Source organism: Varroa jacobsoni, unplaced genomic scaffold (genome assembly GCF_002532875.2).
Source record: "Varroa jacobsoni isolate VJ856 unplaced genomic scaffold, vjacob_1.0 scaffold_728, whole genome shotgun sequence".
Taxonomy (NCBI): domain Eukaryota; kingdom Metazoa; phylum Arthropoda; class Arachnida; order Mesostigmata; family Varroidae; genus Varroa; species Varroa jacobsoni.
Genome location: NW_019213630.1, coordinates 1 through 7212, shown reverse-complemented (window position 1 = coordinate 7212; position 7212 = coordinate 1). Strand labels below are relative to the sequence as shown.

General features: G+C 36.1%; 1 long non-coding RNA gene across 1 annotated transcript; it reads left to right on the top strand.

Annotated features, from left to right (window-relative positions):
- The first annotated feature begins 859 nt into the window (after positions 1–859).
- Positions 860–4319, top strand: LOC111263059 (uncharacterized). The gene is made up of 4 exons (XR_002682001.2): positions 860–1147; positions 2572–2600; positions 2820–3324; positions 3673–4319. It is a non-coding gene; the product is annotated as an uncharacterized LOC111263059 (long non-coding RNA).
- The last annotated feature ends 2893 nt before the right edge of the window (positions 4320–7212 follow it).

Sequence of the window (7212 nt, the reverse complement as noted above, 5' to 3'; positions counted from 1 at the left end):
GGTGTACTTTAATTTAATTAATTTTATATTCTCTATTATTAACATAAAACATGCTTTTTTTAGTTATATAAAAAAATAGCATTAACGATCTTCATTAATTATTTCCACTACATGCACATAATTTATTTTACATAATGTTTATCACTTAGGATCCCTACTTTTTTTTTTTTATAAATACCTTAGAACCAAAATGGCTGACGGTAGTCACTTCAGTCTATCTTTCGGGCTCGACAAGTTGTTTGCCAGCCGTCTTCATTGAGAAGTGCCTTCAATCAGTCCTGATTTTTCTAAATAACCGAGCCGGACAAGGTATCCTTTTTAGTTACCCGATACCATTATTAACTTTCGCAAACCGTCTCTGAGCAGCCCTCTCCGACATACAGTTTACACCGGACACTGCACAGACCTTGACGAAACGTAAAATAAAGTAGTAATGTGTAGAACCTGCGTAAATGTTCAACTTTACAACCTGAACAAAAGTTACCATTCCGTTTATTGCATAATTAAATTTCAGAACGTATACGCGAAAGAGAGAGGGCGTTTTCACATACGGATTTGTACAAGAGGCACGTGAAAAACGCATAGAAAAGAGACCGCCGCTATTTATGCACAAGCTAGCTCTGTAATTCTAAATAAGATAAATAGAATCCCTAGACAGATTGTGTGTTTCGCTAATCCTGAAACGGAAGTGACGATAAATGAACTCGGTAATTACCATAATTATTTTGTTCGTTTTACTGGCTCATTCCACTTATTAGGTCGATTAGTGAAAGAAACGAAGAACATTAATCTCATACTTCAAAACAGCGCGATTTTATTAAGGGATGAGGTCTTGTTGCATTGTCTGTTATGTAGGAAATACACCTGTACTCTTCCGTTTCCTCAAGACGTTTTACTGTGATATAGTCATTCCGACTTTTAGTGGGCCACTTGTGCTGAGCTTTGGAAAATCGAAAGATTTGGGTTTCATGCTGGAAACTACAATAATGAAGACAGCTGGCCGATAAAACTTCTGTTCGGTTAAAATTCTAATACTCAAAGCACTGTGAACTGCGGGAGGCATTTTGAACTTGGGAAGCAATATTGCAAATGATTCCTTGCGAATAATACATGTCAAAGCGCGCGGGTGTCAACGCTCGGATCTAATGTACGTACAAACAGAGTACTTGTACCCTTCAATCATACCAAGAAAGTGAAGGAATTCGCAAATGATGTCGTATAATTATAATGAAAATCACAGTGTAGAGACACTTGCTTCTTCATGCTTTGACGTTACAACACTAACCCTTTGCACCGAGCTCTGACTTATGATGAAAGATTGATTTTCTACTATCATGGCAGAAGATCAGATAGTGGATGTAACTGAACGGGTATGGCATACTTTTAATGCAGTTGTACAGCTGCATAAAGTTATCATATGTCTGTTTGATAATCTAACATAGATGTTATCGGTTACAGTTTCACGAGTCTCAGTTCTTCGATTATGGCTAAACTGTACTATCAATAACTAGACGAAATTATAACAAAACTCCGCATCAAGCGGGCAAGATAAGCCAACACAAAACTAATTAAACCTATTTCGCGAACTTACAGTGCAAAAATCACGCTATCGATAACGTAAGAGTTACAGTTAGGACTTTCAATCGTCCATCAATTCGCCGTATAACGTTCCCAGTTATGTCAGAATTGAAACAACTTCTTCATAAGAAAATTAGTTGAATCCGAACATAACGACGAAAATTGCCTTTCGAGACTGCGGAAGTCTGGGATATAATTTATAAATCCTCACACTCTCAGACTTCTGCAGCAGTGAAATAAATAGGTTGTCATATAAATGGCAAAAGCTCATAGATAATAATGACGCATATTCTGACTGAAAATAGAAGAACTAAACCTGTAAAAAGATTCAATTTCACAGTCAATTTGTCTATGTCTCATTTCAAACTGAATATTTTCTTAGGGGGCAAACACACTGTTCGATCTACTGCTCCCCTAGCAGACATGTATTGCTAATTGTTGCTTTAAAAAAGACAATAACTACTATCAATTATACAGTGTAGGCATTATCACATAATATAGGAAACATTTTTTAACAACAGCTTGATTTGCGTCGAAGCACTTATATTTCGAAAACGACGTCCGTGTCGGGTGCTTACGCACAGAATCACCACAAAATCGCCAGCAGGTTCAAACAAAAAAAAAAAAAAGTAAAACCCTACAAGCTACTTTCTGCGAAGGGACGCAATTTTACTTTTAGCCCTTTTATTATGAATGCTGAAAAGAAATCACGAACCTCAAACAAGGAAGCGAGCAAAGATATCAACGAAAAGTTTTCATGAAGTGTTCTTAGTGCGTCAGAAGCCACATAATCTCTAACCCCACTGAAGGTAATAAAACAAAACCTAGATAAATTGAGAAAAATACGTTCACAATCTCTCAATTACGCTGAATCTGTAAAAAAGAAGAAGGTATTTAAAAGTATTAGAAGGCACAAACAGTGGCCTCAAGCACGTTCGACTGAGCTACTAGGAACACTAATATAACGTAGAGAACTGTTGTTTCTTTTTTAAGGTGATTGTCATAATGGTGGATGTTAAAAGGTAATCGTAATCATTTAATAGATTTACATAATTTTACTTATACACTTGAAACAAGGCGCTATGCTTTATAAGTTAGTAAACATGCGGCATGTTGGCTATAGATGTTAATAGCGGTTGACCCTCGCTGCCAAAAAATACCGTTAAAGCACCTGTTCTGCCTTTCCCTTTCTCGTAGCTTACGCGCATATTATAAAGTGCATTAACATTTAGCGTTTACAGGCACCGTGACTAGAAACAAACGAGTCGGAAGGCTTCTCAGTTCGAATTAGAGCAATTCGGGTCATCAGCTATTATCATTCAGAGCTATTGTAAAGCTGGGAAACTGTGAAGCAAATTCCAGTGCTTCATATTGCCGTTAAATAAGTTTAGCAGTGTTTTTTACATAATCTGCCGGCCAGCAATTGAGATAATGAAGCGACTGGGCTTGAAACCTTTTATGGTAGACGTCTTTCTGCACATTATCACCGTCATTTTGGTCACAAGTGCCCCCGTAACCAGTGAATGGTACATAATACGCTGTTCCACAGCTCACGGAGAAGCTGACGTTGCCCTTATCAAAAGCATCGTTCATTTATCAAATGGCACAGTGTCTTTGGCCGTGTCCAACACACAGTCGACAATAGACGGACGACCTCGACCTTTGATGTGCACCACAAGACAAGCTGCACATCGCGCGGCCCCTGAACTTCCCTGCCCCCTAGAAAAATTGGAAATACATCCTCAGGTAGTATAGCTTGTTTATGAGCCAGCATGCAACAACCTTTGGTACTGGCCGTGTGCGAGCGTACAATTTTATCAGAACGCACTGATGCAGTTTGAAAAACAACGCGCATTGGAAAGACTGTACAGGGCCTCATTATAATGTCCATACTATCTACGGTGCTGTGAGTGTGTATCATTATTTTTCGACAAATGACCTGGCTCGTTTTGCATATTGCCAGAAAAATATAGATCTTCTTGTATGAACTATTTATATTCTAATACACCATATACCCACACATATACCTACCGATAGTTTGCTATGCAAACGAAGAGAGATAAACAACAATAATGATGAACGTTATATTTGCAGGCTCGATGGACTTTTTTCGGTAACGACCGGATAGAGCGCCGAGCTGTGCGTGCTATGCCTAAACGTGGAACCCTAAGCATACGCAATTTAAGCGATTCTGACATTGGCCGGTACGTTTGCAAAGTAACTTTACCGGACGATGGCGAAATAGAAGAACTTTGGGACCTTAAGAAACAGGGTGATAGATGGGTTTTTGTCTGGAAAAGCTCTCATGGTATGACGCGGACATTTTGGCTTAAAAAACGCCTTTAATATTGTACGTCATTAGGCGAAACGTTCGAGCAATGGTAATCGATGTCTAGTCACATAGTGTCTGTTTTAGTTCTTCTTTATCTCACAGTAAGTATGGGAAGATTATTTACTTCGCATTTTAATTTAGTTTTGCGTTGTTCTTTTTAATCGATGCATTTTATATTTTTATCAGTCCTGTACAGGCATATCCATAATATAGTCCATTACGGCAGCTTTGCGTGCCTTCCGCGTACGCTTGTATGTCAGAGAATGCAAAATGTATGGAAAAAAGTGATTCATATTATGTCTTAGTAGTAAAAATATTGCTCACGTAGCTAATCGAATGAAACTGTGCTCAGCCAATGTGTGTTCCTATGGTATAAATTGCAATAAATTTTAGAATAAATGTGGCGAAACGTGTTACTTATTATAGTTGATATTATATAATAGCCATAAATGCCATATAATTGCCAGCTCATAAAATTGTTTTCATGATCAAGTAGAAATCTCAATATGCTGAAAATGGGTATCGGATATTCGCAATTTATAATTCAAGACCAGATAAATATTTATTTACAAAGATTTTTATACGCTTAAAGTGGAACAATGAACAAATTCCATTTATTGGAACCGAATTCTGGAGCGGCTAAATAAATAAAATACGAGAAATTATTTATTCATATAATTTTAGGCAAATTATCGGGTTATAACAATAATAAACCGATAGCGGATTGCTAGTCAAACAAAAATAAAATAAAATTAACTAAAGAGTCAATAAGAAGCTTTATATATTATAGCATAGCATCATCCGTGTCAGAAATAGTAACATATCGAAGTACTGTTACTATTTCTGATACAACAGATACAAACGAAATATTGTTGCATTACAGTAAGTGATTTTTTATAAATCTCATTTTAATTAAGTTACACTAGTTACAATAACGATTATTTCTCATTATGATTACATTTTGCTCTTAGCATTGGATTCGTCAATAAAATAAGTTCGTTAGAGTGTTCTTTTGTTAAGCTCTTTTTGCTTTCAAATAATTGTTATTATTTTGAAAAATACTAACGAATAAGAACAGAAAAATATGGCCAAGTATCAGATGATTATTAAAAAGAACAAGCAGCTTATAAAATTGACCAGACTAGTTTGACAGATTCATCCATTTAAAACTTCTCTATCATCTGAATGCCCGCTGCGAAGAAGTATTATTTTTGATAGGTTGTAACCATTCCAAAGAGGTGACTCAAACTTAAATATAGGATATTCATACTCAGTTTTATAGTCAAAAAACAACTTGCCTTCTGTAAGTAGAAGTGTATGTCAACCTTTATTCTAGTTAACACAACTTGCAAGCAAAATGTATCGGTGTGAGGTTCGTTGTGGTCAGGCTTAGCCTGAAAAACGGAAGCTTTGATTTAATCCCAAAATCCGAATTTTCCGAAAAACAAGTGAGTTTTATAAAAAACAAGGGTTGCTCGTAATGGAGCAATGGGTAACGTGTTTGCCTGCTATACGTACAGGTACGTAAGAAGCTCTAGGATTAAAACCTGGCATGAACACACTTTGTTTCGTGCTGAAACGGGCCAGCGATGTCAAGCAATGGTTGCCTAAGATAGTAACAGATGTGCAAAGCATTTAGTCTGGTGTCATTACAATGGCAAGTCTTAGGAAAAAAAGTTTTTTTTAATAATTTATAGTAATTTTAACAGTTGTAAAAAAATTCATCTAAAATCATCTAACAGCATCTAAACAGAATATTTTAAATCAATTTATGTAACCCAATACATAAGAGTTGGCGATCAGTGCAAAAATCAAAAACACTGCAAAAAATGCTGTTCAAAAAAAGGACAATTTATTTTGTGATTATATAATTATTTATTACCACCATCGTCATTATCTGCACGATTATGTCATCTTTTTTATAATCATCAATCAGTATTTCGTTTTCATAATTATCTTCCGGTTGTACCTATTTTTTGGGTTCTATCAACTTTGTCTCATGTCGTAACCTTCGTAGACTTCTCCAAGCCTTCGTGTCTCACCATTTTACTTCTGTTTCTCAATTCCATTTTTCTGTAGCCGACATGTATATATATATATATATATATATATCTTGTTATTGTTGTTGCTTGTCCATATAGTGCTCGCATCTTTTCAAACACTTATGTATTTATTTTGTATCTTCTATGCTTTCCCTCTGCTTCGCCCTGTCTTGTTCTAAGATATTTTTCAGTATTATCCCGTTTTCTGTCTTGTATGCATTGATCATTCGAATCAAGCTTTTTAAGTATTAATAAAATAGAAATTGCCGCGGACGATAATGCGCGTCCACCGCACCTGTTTCTGACCTATTCTCATCCTTGAGTAATATTTAGATCTATAGAATGATCTTGATAGTCAATTTTTTGACTGCGTTACTTTTTCAACTGGCACTACGTCGTGCAAAGGCGAACGCGGGGCTCTAGCTCCTATCTCCTACCCACTTCAATATACGAGATACCTATTTTAAGGTGCCAGTTGTCCCAAATATCCTGCATATGTGTGATACCGCCCCATCAAGGATTAGTAAAAACCTAAATAGTCATACCCATTATCGACGATAGCCCTTCACACAAATGTACGGTGTCCAGCGGTGTGATTTATTTTTTTTTCTCATTCGACGTTAGCCCATCAGTGTATTCAGTCCATGTACATTTCGAAATATTTTATCGTGACGTTACCTTTCACTAGTTTGATAAGGCAACGCAACTGCTCACAGTTAGCATACGGCTTAAACCCGCTTATATAACACTCAAACGTTGGTAGTAGATAAGATATCTGATATTTGGGACACACAGGGAGTGACACTTGTCAGAAATTTCCGTCGAAGCATGACTTCTAATCGATGATGTTCAATTTCTCTCTTTGACAACAATATAAAAGAGAACGAAGCGAGAATCGTTGCCAATTAGGAAAATGAAACTTGTATGCACTTTATTTCTATATTAAACATTTTTTTCATAAAAAAAATAATTTCATAAACAAATACTATTAAATTTATGTTATCATACATTTGTAAAAATGGAAAATAATAAATAAAATATATAACTCAAAGTGGCCACTTCTTGCTTGACGCTTCATATTTCTCATATCTTTGCAGCTTCACGTGAGACGGCGTATGGAGGATTAAGTATGGCTCGCTTTGGTCCGCTGTCTATGGTTATATTAGCGCCACTTATGGGGAACGATATTTAAGATCATCAAATGAGGTGACAAAATAAACGACAAAAAACCGAAACAAGGATATCATCTTGATTATATAT